At 44.6% G+C, this 23,235-nt stretch overlaps 1 long non-coding RNA gene across 1 annotated transcript in view; it reads right to left on the bottom strand.

The window, feature by feature from the left end:
• The window catches only part of LOC141084795 (uncharacterized), a 524,917-nt gene that overhangs the window by 136,549 nt on the left and 365,133 nt on the right, over positions 1–23,235 (bottom strand). The window contains exon 2 of the long non-coding RNA XR_012231120.1: positions 9,901–9,963. This is a non-coding gene — a long non-coding RNA (uncharacterized lncRNA). The remainder of the gene's footprint in view (positions 1–9,900; positions 9,964–23,235) is intronic.

Genomic DNA, 23,235 nt, shown 5'->3' with positions numbered 1-23,235 from the left:
TTTGATAACCAAGCTTTATCCATTTGATAAAATATAATATTTTTAATATGGATTACCTATGACTAATTAAAAGCATGTTAATAATCTGGTAGAACATGCCTTGTCCTCTGGTTTATGTACATAGCAGCTGGGTTTTGGAGACAGACAAGGCCCTCTATAGTTCTACAGGGATGTCAACTTTTATGGCTGTTTATATGGCTAGGAAGAAGAAGGTAATAAAAGTTAGAAGTCTGCAGTAAATGGGGCTAACATATGTTAAACAACACTATCGTGTTCTATAAACCAAATATCCCTCCCTGCTCCGCGCATGATGATAATTTCCTTCTCCATCCGCTCACGTTAGCGCTATCTCCACAGGAACGTCAATATATCATATTTATGGAGACCATAATATTTACACGCACAACTAGTTAGAACTAAAGGAGGACACATTTCGTGCTGCACTTCCCTTTAACATAGGTCTGTTATTTCTCTTTATCTTTTTTATGATTTCTTTTATAACCTTAGAAATTCTGTACAGAAAGATGGAGAGGGGAAGAAAAGTAATAAAAATATACAAGAAATCCCTGAATACTTCTTTGTATGTAATTGCCGGAGCACTTCTCGAAATCCTCTTGTGCCTTGTGCTTATCGTTTGAAGTTAATTTGGATGAGGACCAAATACATTTAGGCAGAAAGCCAGTCAGTTATTTTAGAAACATACGATCACAAGCCGTTGCCGTCTTTTTTTTTCATGGTTTACTATATACACACCATGATGGCTGGTTCATCGTCGAAGTCCTTTTCGAGAGATTAAATTATCAGTCTTCCTCAGGAGTCTCCATTCTTTGTAGGTGGAAAAACTTGCAAAATCGGTAGTGTATCAAATACTTATTTTCCCTACTGCAATTAGATATTAACTCTGTAGGCAGACAAGGTCATTATACGAAAGAACAAGGAACCATGATAACCCAGATTATTCGCAGGAAGGGCAAAAAGTAGAGTTAAGGCCCCGTCACACACAGCGAGATCGCTAGCGAGATCGCCGATTTTGAGACGCATCAGCGATCTCGCTGTGTGTGACGGGGATCAGCGACCGCCCCCCGCTGTGTATCGCTGATCGTGCAGGAATGTCCTGGGCCAATATTTGATCGTTGGTCTACCGCTGGCCAGCGTGCATCGCTGCGTATGGCAGCGGGAAACCAACAATCAGCGAGCTCCCAGCGCTGTAAGCAGACCCTGGGACCTGGTATCCAAGGTAAATAGCGGGTAACTAAGCACACGTCACTTAGTTACCGGCTGTGTACCTTGGATACCAGCTCTCCGCGCGAGCACGCAGGTATCCAAGGTACACAGTGGGTAACTAAGTGACGTGCACGCTTAGTTATCCGATATTTACCTTGGATACCTGCGTGCTCGCACTGGGAGCTGGTATCCAAGGTACACAGCGGGTAACTAAGTGACGTGCGCGCTTAGTTACCCGATATTTACCCTGGTTACCAGCGTCCTCGCTGGTCCTGATCGATAGTGAGATCTGCCTGTTTGGCAGCTCACCAGTGATCATGTAGCGAGGCACCAGCGATCCTGACAAGGTCGTATCGTTGTCGGGATCGCTGGTGCATCGTTTAGTGTAACGGGACCCTTAAATGTTGTCAACTTTGTTATTGCCTTTTTTTGAGGCTAGAAACTCATACAAGGTGATCATCACCAAGAAATCCTTTGTAGGTCAGGCAAAAAATAGAGTTGGATGTCATTAGCTAAGCTTTATATATTGTCCTTTTCTGCTTATAAACCAATAAATGACCATATAGCCAAAAGGCTCCTTCATATTTAAGGCAAAAGATAAAGTAATATGTTGTTAGCTCTTTATATTGTCCTCTTCTCTGTACAAACCAATACAGAAACATCATAACCAAGAAGATCATTTGTAAGAAGCGGGCCAATGGAGTAGAATGTTCTCAGCCTTGTTACACTTTCCTAGCCACAAACCAATAACCATCATAATCAAGAAAATTCTTCATCTGTAGGAAAAATATGCATTAAAGTGTTGTCAGCCTTGACTATCGACAGGACAGAATGTGTTGTCATCTGTAAGTATTGAGTGCATATTATGGCTGGCTCAGGCAGCCATCTGCTTCCAGAGTATTGAGGTAGTATAGTGTTCAGCTGACATTTAATTTGATGACACCCCTTTATGGTCATTTTGGCTACTCCTTATAAAATTAGAGCAATACAGGGGTACCATAAAGCCCCATAGAAATCTACAAGTGCCATATTGCTGCTCCTTGTGACTCAGAGTTATGACGTTATAATATAGTGTATTACATGTGCTCTTATGGTGATTGTCTGTATTCATAAAAAAAAAATATAGGTCCAAATCCTAGTAATGCTTTCAACAACAAAAAAAGGCATAATGTAACTGCTCAAGTTATTGCTACCGCACTCTGGTATACCTTACTTATAGGGCTGCAAAGGTAACACCTACATAGGATATGCGGCCAGTTACCAATCACTGGGCTAAAGGGTGAGTGTAAAGTAGATGACACGAGAAAGCTAAGGCTAGTGATTGGCTGCAGTGGTGGCGCAATGTAAACGGTACACCTGTAAATAAAGGCAGGCGGGGAACAGCAGATTTGTATACGAACTGTACATTTTATTAGCTTCGTAAATGACACCTGGTCCGATGCACATTGTATGCACCTGCGTTGTGTAACACCATGTAGGCATATCATAGCCATATAAAACTAAAATTTCCTGGATGATAGTCCCTAATAATTCACACAAGATATATTGCAGGATTTAATAAGAAAACTTTACCCCGCTGCCAGCAGCAGTTTTCATGATTTTGTTCTGTGCATTCACATAGTGAATCAGAAGTAAACAGACAGAAAAACAATCCCTCAGCCAATCCCTTACTGGTTTGGTATTCATTAAACTTTCATAAGCAACATGTGCAAAACGTATGAAAGTGGAAAGGAATCTCAGCGCCCCGACCAAAATTCCTAGTGAGCAATCAATCAATAGGAATATTATCAATAACAACTTAGAAACTATTAAAACCTGAAATGATCATATAGACAGAGCAGAGCTTATTGAGTGGAGTCGCATGGGTGGTTGATCTTTTAATAAGGCAATTGAAAATCAGATTAAGGCTATGTTCCACTGATGAGTACTTGGTGAGTTTTTAATGTTGCAGATTTTCTGCGCTTATTAGGTATCTTACATTTTTTATTGCGTTTTTGACGCTGTGGTTACTGTGCTTTCTGGTATGTCATGCTTTAACCCCTTAGTGACAGAGCCAATTTAGTACTTAATGACCAAGCCAGTTTTTACAATTCTGACCACTGTCACTTTATGAAGTTATAGGTCTGGAACACTTCTACATATCCCACTGATTCTGAGACTGTTTTTTCGTGACATATTGTACTTCATGTTTCTGGTAAAATTTGCTTGATATAAATTGTGTTTACTTATGAAAAAAATGGAAATTTGGCAAAAATTTAGAAAATTTAACAATTTTCAAACTTTTAATTTTTGTACCCTTAAATTAGAGAGCTATGTCACATAAAATAGTTAATAAATAACATTTCCCACATGTCCACTTCACATCAGCACAATTTTGCAAACATAATTTTTTTTTATTAGGACATTATAAGGGTTAAAAGTTGACAAGCGATTTCTCTTTTTTCTAATAAAATTTGCAAAACCATTTTTTTAAGGACCACCTCACATTTTAAGTGAGTTTGGGGGGTAAATATAACAGAAAATACCCAAAAGTGACACCATTCTAAAAACTGTGTGCAAAACCACATACAAGAAGTGTATTAACCCTTAAGTTGCTTTACGAGAACTAAAGCAATCCATGTGGAAGGAAACAATGAACATTTTACTTTTTTCACAAAAAAATTACTTTGGAACCAAATTTGATTTTTACATGGTTATCAGGAGAAAATGGACCACAAAATTTGTTGTGCAATTTCTCCTGAGTATGCCAATACCCCGTTTGTATGGGAAAGCCACTGTTTGGGCGCATGGCAGGGCTCAGAAAGGAGGGAGCACCGTTTGACTTTTTGAAAGCAAAATTGGCTGGAATCAATGGCGGGTGCCATGTCACGTTTGGAGACCCCCTGGTGTACCTAAACAATGGAACCTCCCAATTCTAACTCCAACCCTAATCCCAACCCTAACCATAACCCTAACCCCAACACACCCCTAACCGTAATCCCAACCCTATCCACAATCTTAACCCTAGCTCAACCCTAACTCTAGCTCCAACCCTAACACTAGCTCCAACCCTAAAGCTAGCCCCAACCCTAACCCTAGCTCTAACCTTAACCCTAATGGAAAAATGGAAATAAATATTTTTTTTTATTTTATTATTTTTATCTAAAGGGGTGACAAAGGGGAGTTTCATTTACTATTTTTTTATTTTGATCACTGTGATAGGGTCTATCACAATGATCAAAATGAGCCAATAGGAAAAATTTCCTATTGTTGCCGGGTGCCAGCAGGTCTCGGCAGGTGCACTGTGAACACGCCCACCATTTTCTTCCCGGAAGAAGATGCCGTCAGCCAGAGGACAAGACCAGGGGATACAGAAGGGTCAAGGGACACCGGAGGTACCGGGGAACCCCATTTCTCTCTCCTCTGATGTGCTAGATCATATCAGAGGAGAGAGAAATTAAATGGGAAATCAGACTTTTTTTTTTCAGTCGCGGTTATTCAGTGAATAACTGTGATCGCAACACTGTGTTCGGTAAAAACCAAATCATGTTCTCCTGGGTCTCAGCTACCTCCTGTAGCCGAGACCATGGAGAATTTCTGATGCTGGGTGGCCCTATAAGGCTGGAGTCACACTAACCTGCGCAAAATACGCTCCGTATTTTACATGCGTAATACGGATGAATGACCCCTAAACAGTGCTCCGTAGGTCATCCGTAAGCAAGGTGTGGTCGCGTATTTTGCGCATGTGTGCATCCGTATGTAATCCGTGTGGCATCCGTATGCAGTCCGTATGGCGAGATTTTCTCGCAGCCTTGCAAAATGGACATTTAACGGTTTTGAGGCCTGCAAACAATTTAAACCATTAGCCTGCACCCTATTTAGACACTCAGAAACAGATGGATGCCTACATTCTGTACATTTGTCACCTTGCTTTCACGAGGTGTGTTGGTGTTCTTTGTGCAGCATGGCAGAGGGTCTGCGATTCAATACAACTGAGCAGGTTCTCTTTACCTGGCTTTTGTCACGGCGCTTTGGTCAACCATATCCTGTGATAGTGGATCCGCGGAGGAGGAAACGCATGTGGGTCCATCCACTTTTGAGGCAACGACTCACAAGAGGTCATTTTCACCGCCTCTATTCTTCTCTGCGGGAGCATCCGGAGAAATTTTACCAGTACTGTCACATGAGCATTTCCACATTTGATCGCCTCTTGGAGACAGTGCGCCCTGGGATAACCTTTCAGGACACTATGATGCGCAAAGCCATATCTGCAGAGGAGCGACTTCTACTCACAATACGGTATGTACTACACAACCACATTCTCTATGTTCATAATGTGTGTGTTAATTTATGTTTTTTGGCCTTCTTGGACAAAGTTTAATACCCTCAACTTACTCAAAATATGTTTCACCTGACACAGCAGAATGTTACATATAATATGTCCTGCATATCACTTAGTCATTGTGCCACCAAATATGTGTGTGTTGTTCTCTCTCATTTCCTAACAAGTTTGGTCGGCATGTAACTGATTTTTTTTAACTTTAGCCATTCTAAAATGTACTATTTCTGTTGTTCTACAGCTTCCTGTCCACTGGCCTGTCTTATGCCGCCCTCCACCATGAGTTTCTCATTGGAATGTCAACCATTTCAGGCATAGTGAGGTCTACATGTGCACAAATCTGGACAAGACTCCATCAGGTTGTCCTACCCGAGTCCAGGATGGAAAACTGGTTAAGGATTTCAAGGGACTTTGAGGAGGACTGCCAGTTTCCAAATTGTATTGGGGCCCTGGATGGCAAACATATCAGGGTGCGTAAGCCGCCGAACTCAGGCTCCCAATTCTTCAATTATAAACAATACTTTTCAGTTGTATTGTTGGCTCTGGTAGACCCTCAATACAAGTTTATAATTGTTGACATTGGGGCCTATGGAAGGACGGGAGACTCTAGAGTCTTCAATACTTCCATAATGGGTCGGCGGCTACGCACCAACCAGTTGGATCTACCACCACCACGCCAGCTACCAGGCTCCTCCGAACAATCAGTCCCTTATGTCCTTGTGGCAGATGAGGCTTTTCAGTTATCACGCAATGTCATGAGGCCATATCTCCGGCGCAACCTTGACCACAGGCGCAGAGTTTTTAACTTGCGCCTATCACGTGCTAGGCGACTGGTGGAGTGTTCCTTTGGGATTCTTTGTGCCAAATGGCGGGTACTCCAGTCTGCCATTCAGTTGAGTGAGCAAAATGTGAATGAAGTTGTGAAAGCCTGTGTTGTTCTGCATAACTTCACCAGGATACATGATTGTTCCTCCTCTGATGGTGTTGTGCGTAGGCCGGACAATGTGCGCAGGGTGAGACCACCTATCATCCCTCAACGTAGACCGCTCTCTGGCCTCAAAGTGCGTGATATATTCACGAATTACTTTATCTCACCTGAGGGGGCAACTTCTTGGCAAGAGAATGCTGTGTCTATGTTATAATTTGTTTCTTTAAAAGTGTGTCTAAATATATATTACTCAAGCCTTTATGATTCTATGACTGTTTCATTGCATTGGTTGGTGTCTGTTATTATGTTGTGAGGGATTGTGAAAAATCACACAGAGACGTTAACTAGAGTAGACAAATTTTTAGTTTTGCCTTTTTTTTTTGTTTTGCTTAAAGGCAAACATAATTTTGCCATAAACACAAATTTGGCAATGGCCAAAATGACCCTTTGGGCCTTCTTTAACTTGGTGTAACATTAACATTACAGAAAAAAACTGCAACAAACATTATGCAATAACAACATTGCTGCATGCCTACATTAACCTTGATTAGGCAACAAAGGGTGAGCTCCATCACCAAAATAAAGTCAATAAGATAACACTCACATTTCCTCATAATGTTATCCAATCATAGAAAGATTCCACCATGACAGGCAAGGCTACCTCACATCTTTCACACAGATATTACCTGTCTGTAGAACAGACAATATTTAAGCATGCTATACTGGAAAGGATGAAAATACAAAAATCACTTGTTAAGACATAGAGAGAGCGTGATATTCTGAATGCTTGTCGCCTCAAATTGTTTTACTAGAGATTGTTAACAACAAAGTTGACTACTTAACTAAAGGCAAGCACGCCTTTCCTATGCGTTAGCAAGTGACTAGTGTATTTTTATCCTTTCATGTAACAGTATAGCGCATTTAAATATTCTCTTTTATACACACATGTAATATCTGTGTGAAAGGCGTGAGGTAGCGTTGCCTGTCATGATGGCTTGTTTCATATGTTTGGAAATCATTGTTTAAAAATGTGAGTGTTAAATTATGTTCTAAATGTTGGTGATGGAGAACACCTGTTTTTTGGTCTAGATTAGAAGACCAGTTACATGTCACTGGACATCTCCAAACTTTTGAATCATAAATCCTCATATGTAGGGGAAGGGGAACGTGGAGGACCAGCCTGTGGGTGCTGCTGGACATTGTGGGCAACATCGCCCTGTGTGGGGCCATACTGTTGCCCATGATGCTGTAGTTGTCCAGCCTCCTGGGCCTGTTGGGGATACTGGCCAGAGTAATGATGATGGTGAGGGGCTTCTTGTTGGCTCTGGTAGGCCCGTGGCTCATACCCACCAAGATAGCCAGATCGTCCCCAACCAGGTTGGGACCAGCCTCCAACACTGGGTGGGTACAAGTGGCCATATTGGTGGGGTTGGCTTGAGGAAGACATTTGGGGCTGCGGAATAGAAGGATGGGTAGGGGGAGGAAGGGGTTGAGGTGTTGGCCCACGTATTAGGGGCTGTTCAGACCCTGCTTGACCAAGCATCTGTGTGGATGGTCTCATGCGCATTAATTTTCTTGGTGAGAGCTGCCACCTCTCCAGAAATTCAAACACCTCATATGGGGTATTGGGGGGGTGCTTGCATCAAGCAGGATCTGAATACATCCCCTAATACGGAGCCTGACCTCACGGGTAAGGGCACGGAGATAAAGGGTGAGGCTACGTGCATAGGCCTCCTCACCATCATCTGTAGTGACTCTGGACAAGTAATTCAGCACCCCTGTGTCCACATTAGTCCTGCTCTCTTGAATGGTGACCTGGCGCCTTCTTCTTATTCACCGTGATGCTAGAGCAGCCTGTGGGGAGGGCCTGATCTGGGCAGTTGGGCTGCTGCTCAAGTTGCCCGGCTCTTCCAGGATGGGTGAGTTTGCAGCAGCAGACCGTCCTGGTGGTGTGTTGTGTAGGGCAGCCATTGTGTGTTCTGGTGATGCCTCCTCTTCAGCCATCCTTCTTGTAGGGGGAGAAGATGGGCCAGCCACCTCATCCCCTACAGGATCTATAATGGGCTCTGCCTCTGAGGCCGTTCCTCGATCCGTAAGGTTGGATTGAGTTCTGTTATGAAATAGAACAGAGGCAAAAATACATCAATTTTTTTGTCCCTGTAAAGTATTTGTGTAATGTTTTTGTGTCATGTGGTGTGAGGTATGTACTTACGGTCTCAGAGCCAGAATTGGGGCGAGGAAGTTCAGCCGGTCATAGTAGATATATTTGCGCTTTACATGGCCAGCATCACCACTCCTGGACCGCTGCTGGCGTTCCCGGCGGTACTGGTCCCGGATGCTTCTCCACCGTTTCATCACATCTTCCACTGCAATGTGACAGGAAAGAATGTCAAAATCAAATATTTGAGAGGTCACATTTTCTACCAGTAGTCTAGGCATGGGGCCTTCTGGGGTGTGCGTTCTAACCATGGTGGCATATGTAATTGGGCCGATACCCAGGGTCTCATTAGCTCCACTGAAACTAATTTTATTGGCTAAGAGGATGAGGAGCTTGTGGCCTAACCCCTAATTATGGCTGTGTGAAGCCACATGTCACATACTAATGTAACGGCCTCATGAGGCTAATAAAAGTACATGCACAGGAAGGGGGGTGCTGAATCTAGATTCCTTTTATAGCGTGCGCTAAGGTTAATGATATTTTTATGGTTGCACTTACGAATTTTCTGCTGCTCATCACGTGGTCTGTCACCAAAGTCATGGTACATCTGGCGAAAGATGCGCCTCCATGACGCCTCCTTTCTTGTGCGGTTCGCATAGTTTGCGTCGCGTGGGTCCCATATTTCTGGTCGCTCCTGCACCAGCATAATGATCATCTCTACATTTATATATGTGGACGCCATGCTGCTGCTGTACTCCGTGGAGGCTGACTTCCTGGATGTCGGGAGTGGTTTTTTAACTCATTTGCATGTCTACGCTTCCTGATGATGGATTGGCCCATTTCCTGTTCACCAGCCAAAAGACCTGCGTATTGCTCGCAGGTCACACGTGTGTTCCGTGTGTAATCCGTATTTTTTGCGCACCCATAGACTTGCATTGGCGTACTACGGGCGTAGTACGCTGACAATCGCAGCATGTTGCGAGTGGCACGGAGCGTAGGATACTGAGGAGAAATATACGCCTGGTGCTAGTGACCCCATAGAAAATCATTTGTCCGTGTCTAATGCGTGCTTTTTGCGCCTCTCACTCTCCCGTATTCCTCGCCAGTGTGACTCCGGCCTAACCTTATTTCTCAGCGCCATTAAAAAGCGGCGCTTAGGAATAAGTACCCTTAACTGCCGCCATTAAAAGGCGTATCAGTGATCATTAAGGGGTTAAGTAAAGCGGCTTTGTTTTTGATACTGCTTGGTATTTTGCTTCAACAGAATCCTACCTTTGCAGTCATGTGCAGATACCATCCGCTTATCCCTATGGATTTTCTGCATCTAGTTCAATCCTGTGGAAGAAATTCAAGCATAAAATTCAGCATATCTGCAAGAGATACAGCAAACATGTGCCCTGTAAAAAACTCACCAAAAATACTGGAGGAACTTAACCTAATGGAAAAAATTCAATCTTATGCACATACCACACTCATACACAGGTGAAGGGAGTAAGGAAGACTTACTATAGAAAGAAGCTGCACCTACACCCAACTGTTCCCTGTACAGACTAGCCGATCTCTAGCCGCACAACTAAAAACACCACCTCGGACCGACTCCCTAAATGGCCATCAAGGGGTTTCTCATGCCTCCTGAGAAAACAGAGGGGAGGCTGCAACACACTGCCAACAAGGGGAGAGAAAGGTGTGCAGGTGAACACGAAGACCCAGGATGAGAAACTTAAAGTATGTTGAGAAAAGTGGAGAGAGGGAATAGTGCTGCAAAGTAAATGAAACTAAAATAACCTCCAAGAAACCTAAAAGTGGTAAAAGGAAAAGGTACTGGGAAGGTGGACAATCAGACACATGACAAGAATATAAGTGGTGTAAGTCTAGCAGGGTAAATCCCTTAGCTAAAGTGCTGGAACTCATTAGCACAAATAGAACTTGAAGTATAGCCAACAAGGAAGTGTAGTGAAGGGATAATTTAAAAAGCCCCACCCAGAATATGATATGGCAAACTAAAATGGAAAAAATGGAAAATGCCTGGAAAGGAGCCAGCCAAGAAGGGTGAATAAAGACAATAGGAACAATCAGCATTTGGACAGGGAAGGAAAAGCGACAGAAGAACTGATCACAAAGCAAAAGGTTACCGGATCGAATCTCCAAACGAGCCATGACACATACAGTACTCCAACTCTTGGCTCGTGATCACTCCACTCAAGTCCTACTCAAAAAGAACATGTTGAATCATATGGGCCTTTATCTCACCACTCTCCCAATCTCGGCCCTAACTGGCAAAGATTTCACTTCTAGTTCGTGACCAACTGCCATGTACTGAGTTAGAATTTGTCACATAATTAAATAGCCACTCTACCACTTCCCCCGCCTCTGGAAACAAGTCTTTAATAAACCTCAAAATAGCTTGTACCTCAACCCCAACTAGATCTACTGATAACCTCTATTTGTTTCAACAGCATCAAAGTCGCTTCTCCCTCATACCCTCCAGGCTGGCACAACCCTACAACCACAATAGACACTCCTGCCAGAACTAATCCCAATGCAATCAACATACACTTCTCCAGTCTACCTTTCCTTTAGTTCAATAAGTGGCTCCCATGATGACATGATATTACTCATCAGGATAGTATCATCGCTACACTTCAGAGTTTATCCTTAGCACTTCATGTTATCTCCACTCAAAGCCTGTAGCAGACAACAATCAAGTCTTTCTGTGCGCCTCAATCCACATGCACACGAATTAAGTCTTTCGGGGCATCAGCATACCACCCAAATGACTTGAATTTCTACAATAGATAAAATTAGTCACCGCAAGATTTTCACTAATGCTTTCTCCTACTGGCACCAAACTTTTAATTCCATTCATCCTTCATTACTCCAGCCAGTGCAGCTATGCAGTGCATTAGCGTCACTTTATACATCTTCCTCCTGAAGGACCAAGCTCTTTTTGGGCCTATCCAGCTTCCGTGACTCTCTCTATTAATGGCTAATGGCCAAGAAAACTGTAAATTGTGCAGTCAACCACTACAAATCGTCTTGGTTTCACTGCAGATAATCACAACCTTGTGTTCAGGGCAACCTAAAAAGCTAAAACACAGCAATATAAAGGACACATACATGATAATAATAATAATCTTTATTTTTATATAGCGCTAACATATTCCGCAGCGCTTTACAGTTTTGCATATGGATCGCCCTCGCATCCAGGGCGGCGGGGTACTCTGTACCGGGCCCGTGGAGTTCAATGGGAGATGTCACGGTAGCTGTGACCCTGTCCATGGCCCTGGGCGTCCATTGTAAAAGGGGAAGATGTTGAACGTGTGGATGATGATTAAAGTTTATTAGTGAATGATTTGTGATGCCACCTGTGGTGTTCGGCAATGAAGGTGCTAAGCCGACGCTGCAGACAGATCCTCTGGGACAGATGGTGTGGTGCAGCAATGATGTTGTGGCCCTCCACAGGTAGGGCAGTAGTCCCAGGGCAGTGTAGGTGAGGAGGTAGGGAGGAGACGTAGATGGTGCAGTGTCAGGCACAGCGATGTAGCAGTGCTGAGTGTGTTGGCGTAGGAATAAGTGGAGGACACCAGGGCATGTAGTTCCAAAGCTTTACTCACAGTCCGTTGTGCATACAGGTGCCCGCCTCGGTGCTGTGTCCTCCAGGTCAGGAGCTCAGCCAACTTCGAGGCAAGATGAAGTACTCCTTTCCAACACTCCGCCAACATGTGCCTTTCCTGAACGTCTCCCTTCTAGCGCCTATTTGAAGTACTCACAGTACTGAGTTACACTGGAGTTCCTCCTTTCTGATGTTCTTAGAACTCTACTTGTACGGCAGACAGCTGTAGCCTGCTTCGGGGAGTCCTTGCTACTAAGTCCCGGCTCACTCTCCTTGCTGATGTGCCTCCAAGTCTTGTGTGTGAATAAAGTGGTGACAACTTCTATTCCTCCGGTGTCTGCTGCAGGACCATTAGTATCCATACAACCTCGGGGACCAGACCCCGGCGTTGCACTTAGAACTTGAGGAAAGGCTCTGCTCTAACCCTAATCCTTACTCCTCTTCTTCTCCTTACGTTCCGTACAAAACTATCATTCTTATGGAGAATTAGGCTTTCTGAATATCTCTCTCCTGTGCCAGCAGACTTTAAGTCACTTAAGTCTGCTGCAGCACTTCCTTCAATCCATCCCACTCAGGGGATCTTCTCTCACAGACTGACCTAGTCAGACTGACCTAGTCCTAATAGTCTCCCGCTCTCTTGTGCAGACTAAGCTCCACCCACCTCCCAGCACTCTTCGTGTTCCAAGCAGGGAGCCACCAGAGGTGCTTTGCTACACTACTATGTTGTGTGGGATGCAGGTGTTGGAGTGTGGTCAGGTGTCTCCACCTTACCTGAATGTTAGGGTACCACACCTCAGGAGGAGGTGCAGTACCTCTGTGGCGACTGAACCCTCAGGGGCGCCACACATGCATTATCATCGCTGTCCCCGATGGGGCTCACAATCTAAATTCCCTATCAGTATGTCTTTGGAGTACCCGGAGGAAACCCACGCAGACACGGGGAGAACATACAAACTCTTTGCAGATGTCGTCCTTGGTGAGATACACACCTCTGAACATCTGATTTCCCATTGACAGGATATGCCAACCGGCACCACTGACCAGTCCAACAACATCCAAAAGACCTCTCAGCAATGTCCCTTTTGGGAAATTTGTATAAGACTGCAACTTTTTAACATGCAGGAGGTAATTGTAAAATGTATAGTAGGCCCTTACAACCATGTTCTATGGTCGGTCCATTGAACCCAATACAGATGAAGTATGGTATATTTACAAGATCTCATGGACAAGGCAAAACTGTGGTGCAAGTGTCCCTATGGCTTTGCATACACTTGTAGGGAAGGTGACCTGACGGACGGACGGACTAGTCAGAGTGAAGAAGGAAAGGTTTGCACAGTGTAGGTAGGTGTCAGTTATTACAGTGGGGAAACAGCTAGGAAAGTGTAGTGGACGTGCAGTACCTTGGGTTGACCATTAGATGGCAGGGAGGAGTGAGAGCAAAGGACTTGACAACAGCTTAGGGCTTTAGAAACCGTTGGTCATGGGGGGCCGGGTTACAGTGACAGGGGACCGGGAGAGCTATAAATACTGAGGGAGGGTTCCAGAAAGTTCCAGTCCCCAGGGGGAGCTCCAGTGACAGGAGGACTGCTACAGTCTGTGCGCTGTGAGGTGAATCCAGACCAGGGGGACTGAGGAGAGAAAACGTCAGGGGGGTGGTCCTGACAGGAAGGACCGCAGAAGGGACGAGGCATTGGGTGTGAGACACCATATTTGACACGACGACTGATCAGTGGAAGTGCTGTTGGTTTATGGGCCTAAGGCGGCCACAGTGACGGACCTGTCAGGAGCGTCGACGAGTGAAGAGGGGACGGTGTACGCACACGCGTCCCCAGTACAGAGTAGGCGGCCCTGGAAACAGAGGGCCGTGAGATAAAGAAAGTGCGGTGTGCTCTGAGGCAGTCAGACGGACGGCAAGTGAAATAAACTTGGACCTGTTGCACCCAGAATCTGCCTCCATCTTGTCTCTGTTTCGTCTCTGCGCGGTAAGAAGAGGGACCACCCCCCAGCTCGGCCCACCGACCCTACACACTCTGCATGAAAACAAGGCATCTAGGGTACTAGGGGAGGGTATCTCAGTAGAAAGTCATCCTATGGAAGATATTATGCCTCACTGATAGGATGTTGAAGATATACAGATGGACGCCATGGACCAATAGACTTCTATATGTACGGACATTATTTGAAGCTCCTGGATCCCAATGCAAAGGTTCAAAAAGGGCCCTTTGTTTGTATTGGTCATTTCTATGGGTCATATGGACATAGGTTCCCTCTTAGACTCCAGGGGCAGGTTGAAACTGCACCACTATCTAAAGGTGCTATATTGTGGTTCTATACAAAATACATGTGCTCTAAGTGCATTTAACGCAAATGACATGAGCAATGTATGTATCTTCATTAACACCTGAAATAAAAGATAGGAGAAATCTACTACATTACCTGGAAGGATAAAGTGATTATAGGAAGATCCTTTTGTAATTAAAAATTTAGATAATGAAGTTTAAGGAAGCCCCAATCTTGACATTTTATGCCTGAGAGCTGACGACATTGTAAGTCATTCTATTTTATATGATAATAAAATGTTATAGCACCAGACCAAGGTCACATCCCTAACATGCAGCAGATTACTTAGATTATAGGTAACACCTCCCATCGGATCTTAGTGCTTCACTGCTCATTATTACAGCAAAAGACTTTACAACATCACACACTAAGCTGGCACTTAAATCTCCTGCAACAAATCTCCCCAGTGCAGCATCATGGTTACCTTACATTGGTCTTCTGCAATTCTACAAACAAGATCCAGCTCACTTGGCTTTTCTCTTGACATTCTCTTGACATTGCATTGAGATGCAATCTTTTAGGTACAAAGTATCAAAAGGGTATCGAAAGCAGCAACAATACCTGAATGCTGATGCGTTTTTGGCTACTGGAGTTATCGGTTAGCCACAACAGCTCAAAACTTTAGTCAGAGGCAAAGTTATAGTGGTGCAGTCATAGTTGGGTCTTATTGACCCTGCAACATGAGAAGACACTAGTTTTAAAAAGGGAACATGGTTGAAGGGAGAGACATAAGGACCAAGATTCTCAAACTGAATATGGACAAAACAGAATTTATCATCTTTCCCCCATCTCACTCTTCCCCTCCACCAGACCTATCCATCAATGTCAACGGCTGCTCTCTTTCCCCAGTCCCGCACGCTCGGTGCCTTGGGGTGATCCTCGACTCTGCGCTCTCTTTCAAACCACATATCCAAGCCCTCGCCTCCTCCTGCCGCCTCAAACTCAAAAATATTTTGCGGATCCGCTCATTCCTCAACCACGAAACGACAAAAACACTAGTGCACGCTCTTATCATCTCCCGCCTCGACTACTGCAACCTCCTACTTTCTGGCCTCCCCTCTAGCACTCTGGCACCGCTCCAGTCCCTCCTACACTCTGCTGCCCGACTAATCCACCTGTCTCCCCGCTACTCCCCAGCCTCCCCCCTATGCCAGGCCCTTCACTTGCTTCCTATCACCCAGAGGATCCAATTCAAAACCCTAACCATGACATACAAAGCCATCCACAACCTGTCTCCTCCATACATCTGTGACATGGTCTCTAGGTACCTACCCGCACGCAACCTTCGATCATCTCAAGATCTCCTTCTCTACGCCCCCCTTATCACTTCTTCCCACAACCGCATACAAGACTTCTCCCGTGCTTCCCCCATACTCTGGAACTCCCTGCCGCAACACATCAGACTCTCACCATCAACGGAAACCTTCAAGAAGAACCTGAAGACCCACCTGTTCCGACAAGCCTACAGCCTGCAATGATCCTAGGTCTACTGAACCACCGCACGACCTGCTCTACCCCCTCCTACTGTATCCTCACCCAACCCTGTAGACTGTGAGCCCTCGCGGGCAAGGTCCCTTCTCCTTATGTACTTGTGCGTCCCTTGTCTTACACTTGTTTATTTTTCTTGTATATATTACACTTGTCTATAATTCCCCTTTTGACATGTAAAGCGCCATGGAATAAATGGCGCTATACAGTCATATGTTAAAGTTTGGGCACCCCTATTAATGTTAACCTTTTTTCTTTATAACAATTTTGGTTTTTGCAACAGCTATTTCTGTTTCATATATCTATTAACTGATGGACTCAGTTATATTTCTGGATTCAAATGAGGTTTATTGTACTAACGGAAAAGGCATTTAAGGTGGCCACTTGCAAGTAGTTCTCCTATTTGATTCTCCTATGAAGAGTGGCATCATGGGCTCCTCAAAACAACTCTCAAATGATCTGAAAACAAAGATTATTCAACATAGCTTTTCAGGGGAAGGATACAAAAAGTTGTCTCAGAGATTTAACCTGTCAGTTTCCACTGTGAGGAGCATAGTAAGGAAATGGAAGAACACAGGTACAGTTCTTGTTAAGCCCAGAAGTGGCAGGCCAAGAAAAATATCAGAAAGGCAGAGAAGAAGAATGGTGAGAACAGTCAAGGACAATCCACAGACCACCTCCAAAGACCTGCAGCATCATCTTGCTGTAGATGGTGTCACTGTGCATCGGTCAACAATACAGCGCACTTTGCACAAGGAGAAGCTGTATGGGAGAGTGATGCGAAAGAAGCCATTTCTGCAAGCACGCCACAAACAGAGTCGCCTGAGGTATGCAAAAGCACATTTGGACAAGCCAGTTACATTTTGGAAGAAGGTCCTGTGGACTGATGAAACAAAGATTGAGTTGTTTGGTCATACAAAAAGGCGTTATGCATGGAGGCTAAAAAACACAGCATTCCAAGAAAAACACTTGCTACCCACAGTAAAATTTGGTGGAGGTTCCATCATGCTTTGGGGCTGTGTGGCCAATGCCGGCACCGGGAATCTTGTTAAAGTTGAGGGTCGCATGGATTCAACTCAGTATCAGCAGATTCTTGACAATAATGTGCAAGAATCAGTGACAAAGTTGAAGTTACGCAGGGGATGGATATTTCAGCAAGACAATGATCCAAAACACCGCTCCAAATCTACTCAGGCATTCATGCAGAGGAACAATTACAATGTTCTGGAATGGCCATCCCAGTCCCCAGATCTGAATATCATTGAACATCTGTGGGATGATTTGAAGCGGGCTGTCCATGCTCGGCGACCATCAAACTTAACTGAACTGGAATTGTTTTGTAAACAGAAATGGTCACAAATACCTTCATCCAGGAACTCATTAATAGCTACAGGAGGCGACTAGAGGCTGTTATTTTTGCAAAAGGAGGATCTACGAAATATTAATGTCACTTTTATGTTGAGGTGCCCATACTTTTGCACCGGTCAAATTTTGTTTAAATGCAGATTGCACATTTTCTATTAGTACAATAAACCTCATTTGAATCCAGAAATATAACTGAGTCCATCAGTTATTAGATATATGAAACTGAAATAGCTGTTGCAAAAAACAAAATTGTTATAAAGAAAAAAGGTTAACATTAATAGGGGTGCCCAAACTTTAACATATGACTGTATATGCCATTCTGGATCTGCACTGCCCCAGGAACATTTCAACGGCTGATGGAGTGCTGCCTGGGACACATGAACTTTGAGACAGTCCTGTTGTACCTTGATGATGTCATTGATTTCTCCAAGACTTATGAAGACCATCTGGAACACCTGGCTGAGGTGTTTGAAGCCTTGTCCAACTTTGGCCTGAAGGTGAAGCCTTCCAAATGCCACCTCCTGAAACCCAAAGTACAGTACCTCGGTCATGTAGTGAGTGCAGAAGGTGTGGCACCAGATCCTGACAAAGTCACAGTCATCCAGGACTGGCCGAAGCCCAGCAACCTCCATGAAGTACGCCAATTCCTCAGACTGGTAGGTTACTACCGAAGATTCATCAAAGGCTTCACTGAAATAGCCACCCCTATGCAAAATCTTCTGGTAAGACAATCCAAGAAAGCCAAACAGAAGAATTCCACATTTGAATGGACTGAGGAGTTGGAGAGATCCTTCACTCGACTGAAGATGGCTCTCACAGGGGATGAAGTCCTGGCCTATCCAGATTATGACAAACCATTTGTGTTGTATACTGATGCCAGCAACGTGGGGCTTGGAGCAGTACTGTCACAGGTACAGAATGGTAAAGAAAGAGTGATCTCCTACACCAGCAGGAAGCTTCGTCCCACTGAAAGGAACCCTGACTACTACAGTTCCTTCAAGCTGGAGTTCCTCTCCATAGTCTGGGCTGTGACTGAAATATTCAAACTACATTACCTAGCTTCAGCCAAGTTTACCATCTTCACGGACAACAACCCGTTGACTCACTTGGAAACTGCAAAACTAGGTGCACTGGAGCAGCAATGGATGGCTCGGCTGTCTAACTATGAATTTACCATCAAGTACTGAGCGGGGCACAAGAATGCCAATGCTGATGCACTGTCCAGAATTCCTAATCTGCCAGATGCAGGAGAAGACCCTGAGGCTCTTGTGGAAATAGAGTTACCTCCCTTCCACCGGCCAGTTGCGGCACAACGTGCTCAAGGAGTGAGAAACAGACGGTCTGGCTTGAAAGAGGTCACCCTAAATCCATTTCCCCATCATGACTGGGCAGAAACTCAGGATAATGACCCCGCAGTCCGCCTAGTGAAGGAGCTACTGTCACAAGCTGACTCACGCCCAGAGTCGGATGCTCCTGAAGAAACCCAGCAGTTGTGGAAGGAAAGAGGTCGGCTGTTCATTTATGAAGGAAAGCTGTGTCGGAGGAGTATCAATGCCCGCACTCATGAGCTGGTCTGGCAGATAGTAGTCCCAAATAGACAGGCATCAATGGTCTTGGAAGCATACCACAATGGAGCTGGACACTTCGGATGGAAGAAGTTGGAAGCCTTGCTCCGGGAGAGATTCTACTGGGCTGGTATGAGGAAAGCCATTGAAAAGTGGTGCCGAGAGTGTGGACAATGTAACTTGCGCAGAAAGGATCGAAACAGCCAGAGAGCTCCTCTACAGTCAATAATAACCAAACAGCCACTTGAGTTGGTCGCCCTAGACCATGTGAAGCTGGTCCCAAGCCGCTCAGGCTACATCTATGCTCTTACCATCGTGGACCACTACTCAAGATTCCTGGTAGTTGGGCCTGTCAAAAATCAAACAGCCAGAGCCTTTCAACAGCACTTCTGTAGACCACATGGATATCCTGAGCGAGTGCTTACAGATCAAGGTCCAGCTTTTGAGGCAGAAGCGTTCCAGGAATTCTGTAACTTGTATGGTTGTAAGAAGATCCAGACAACACCATACCATCCACAGACCAATGGCATGTGTGAAAAGATGAACCAGGTGGTGATTGATCTACTGAAGAACTTGCCTTTGGAAGAGAGGAATCTGTGGCCAGAAAAGTTGCCAGATCTAGCTTAGGCAAGACCAAAACAAGAAAGGCACTACAATCAGCATGCACCTGCAGTCCCCTTGTCACCAGGAGAACAAATCCTCAAGAGGAAAAGAAGACTGCATAAATTGGATGACCAATGGGAAGCTGAACCCTACACCATTCTACCCTCAAACTTTGACAATACCAAGGTGTGCCTTAATAGTAAAGAAGGAGAAACCTCAGCAGCAATATCAAGGGATCATTTGAAATTATGCCCTGACCAGCTAAAGGAAAGAATGGAAGAACAAAATAACATCCAACCCATAGAAGAAGAAAAGGTCAACACTATACTTGGAGAATTCCCTGCAAGTTGGACTAAAGTGAATGACGCCAGTGTTGTCATTTCCCCAACTGGTAGTACAAGAAGAAGTGACTCATGAGAACTCTGAAAATCAGGAAGTTCAGGTAGCAGATGGCGTATCAGCAGTGGAGCTAGAGAACCCTCGCCCTGCCAGTGGTGAATCTGCCATACCCCTGGTGAGACTAAGAGTCCGTAGGAGAATACTACCCAGTTTACCCACACCAGAGTTACGCAGGTCTACCCGTACTACACAAGGTATACCGCCCATCAGATATCGTGTATAGATAAGTTCATGTAAATGTTGAAATTGTGTGTATATATGTAATTGTTCAAGTTTGTGCCTACAGATAATCTGTTAGAAGCCTTTTTGAAGTTCTTGTTTCATGTTTTGATGGACATTTTGGCCACTGGACTGTGTGTGGTCACTACCCTTGTACATAGCTCACCATTTGCCCAGGAATGGACCATGGATATTGATGCTTGGACTTATCATCATAGGACTATTTTTGGAGCTTTTGGTTTTTGTAAATTTTTCATTTTTCTTAAATCTTGTAACCTTCATATTGTTTATATGTTTATATACTTTTCATGCTTTTCTTTTATCAGTCCAGGAGTACTGACGTGCACTAAGGGGGAATGTGGCGCCCCCAGGAGTATGGTCACCACAGTGGCATTGTCTTCCTCCAGGGAGGGTGATGTCAGGCTTGGACGCAATGAAGGGTCTCTCTAACAGTTAACCATGTCATGCAACACGATTCCCACTCCAGGCCAGCAGAGGGAGCTCTGAACCAGAATTGGGGAAGTAGTGCTCTCTGAGGGCCAGGAAGGGAAATGAGGAGTTAGTGTGAGGAGGGCAACGAGTGTAGACGTGTGGAGAGAAGCTGGAGGTTGAGCTGAGGATAGAAAGCTCCCTCCCAGCGATAGCGCATGATCTGGAGCCTGGTCTCCACGGTTGTATTGATACTGAAGGTCCTGCAACAGAAACCAGAGGAATAGGAAGCTGTAAATGCTCTATTCCCACCTAAGACTCGGAGGCTAAACAGCGACGGGTGAGCCAAGAGAGAGAGAGGGCTACAGCTGTCTGCCATACGAGGTAGTTCTAAGAGAAGATAAGAAGGAGGAACTTTAATGTAACACAGTACTGGATGTACCTCAAGCCAGCGCTAGGAAGGAGACTACACAACCCATCTGATAGAGAGATCCCTAAGTTGCTTCCAGGCTAGCCTGCTCCTGTGCCATCTGTATCCAGGACCCTGGACTGTGTTTGCCAAGTAAAGGTAAATAAACTGCACCCTGTTGTGTCCTTGCCTCCTTCCTGCAACCTCCTCAGCACTGCTACATCTCTGTGCCAAACACTGCACCCTCTTCCTAAACATTCCGCTACACTGCCCTGGGACCAACAGCCCTACCTGTGGATGGCTACAACATCATTGCTGCACTACACTATCTGTCCCAGAGGATCTGTCTGCAGCGTCGGCTTAACACCTCCCTTGCCACAGGTGGCGTCACAAATCACTTATAAACTTTATTCCCAACTCAACCCCTTTTACATGGGCACCCAGGGCCACGGACCGGGTCACCGCTGCTGTGACAATCACCTCTGAGAGACCGGCCCGGTACCGAGTACCCCACAGCCCTGGGAGGGTGATCCATTAGTATATAACATTGTACTTGTGCATTACTGTATTGGATGAGAGCAACAGGAGTAGATATTAAGAAGAAGAAGGGATACATAGCAGAGAGTGTGGTGTAATAAAAATGAGTAGTGTCTAAGGAACCTGCTGTGTGATATTTCATTCTGTACTTATCTGGAAACTTTGAAGGGTCTTCTTATTGGTTTCACCTAAGAGCTTCAAAGCCACCAATGTGGTGGCATTATTTACTCACTGATTAATATAAACCATCCAAAACTTTGGCAACCCATGCCTTAAGTCAAGACCTTCATCTGCAGACAGCCGTTTTGGTGTACTTGCCCCTGATCTATGCAAAGCAACAAAACTGGTGGTTAGCTAGGTGAGAGGTCTTCATCAGTGGTCTGAATGGTAATCTTTATCCTTAAGGAAACCTTCAAGTTGGTATAGGGAGACTTATAGGCCATGTATTTTCCCACATTCAGTAACCACACAAAACATCATGGTGGGCCACATTTTAGGCAAGCTTGCATCACACCGTACTATTAAAATGTCATATCAACGGCCGTTGTGTTTACAAACTGGAATACTTTGACATATGACATGAACTCCTAGTATAACGGCGATAAATAGAAACTTTCTGATTCACTGCCTTCCTTAGTTCAGTTCACTCTAAACATTCACATTAACAGAAACACGATTGAACCATTTGGCATTTTCAGGAAAGGTGCTTGTTAAAATATTACCTTCGGATCATAATTAATGCACCCGGTGTTCTACCAAGTACATATAAAACAGCTGTCCTTTCACTAAGAGAGAAGTAAACTATAAGTCTCCTTCAATAAAAACCAATGGGCTATGAATTCTTTGCAGTAAAGTCATAATGAAATGTAACAGCAGTCATATCTAGCAGGAAGAAAGCAGCTCGTGTGGCAGGGACAGCTGTGGTGGCAGATGTACCGATGAACTGGGCTTTATACAAAGCTTTCATTGAGGAAACACAGGGCAGGAAACAACAGCTCCGCATATCCCCAGTTTCCATAAAATTACACCTTGTTGTTAGAAATGTTAACATTGGTAACATGAGCAGACTACATCACCGCCATCAGTGTGCGAAGAGTAAGATTTTATATTATCCATCTTGTTTGATATATTGCGAATATCATATGATCTGTAATATTCACTCCCTCACCCCTTAAAGGGAACATGTCACTTTGTACATGCAGATCAATTGGTGGACAGCATGGTATAGAGCAAGAGGAGCTGGGCAGATTGATATATAGGGTTGGTGGAAAATATTCAGTATAGCTTGTAATTTGTTCATTAACATCCCTGGTGTTTGTAGACTTATGAGTCCAGTGGGCGGCCCTTCTCATATGAATCCAGTGGGTGGGCCTTCTCATAGGAGTCCAGTGGGTGGCCCTTCTCATAGTCCAGTGGGTGGCCCTTCTCATAGGAGTCCAGAGAGCGGCCCTTCTCATACAGTATGAGTCCAGTGGGTGTCCCTTCTCATAGAAATCCAGGGGGCAGCCTTTCTCATAGGAGTCCAGTGGGCGGTTCTACATAGTAACTGACAGTTATCTCTGCATGCACAGTCATACAGAGAAGACTATCCCATCATGATCATTTGTAGCATATCCACAAGATATGCCATAGATCTATCG

The sequence above is a fragment of the Dendrobates tinctorius genome, unplaced genomic scaffold, assembly GCF_039654945.1.
Source record: "Dendrobates tinctorius isolate UK_male_01 unplaced genomic scaffold, ASM3965494v1 ptg000006l, whole genome shotgun sequence".
In the NCBI taxonomy this organism is placed as follows: Eukaryota; Metazoa; Chordata; class Amphibia; order Anura; family Dendrobatidae; genus Dendrobates; species Dendrobates tinctorius.
Note: the sequence above shows the minus strand (reverse complement) of the source record. Positions and strands in the feature narration are given on the sequence as shown.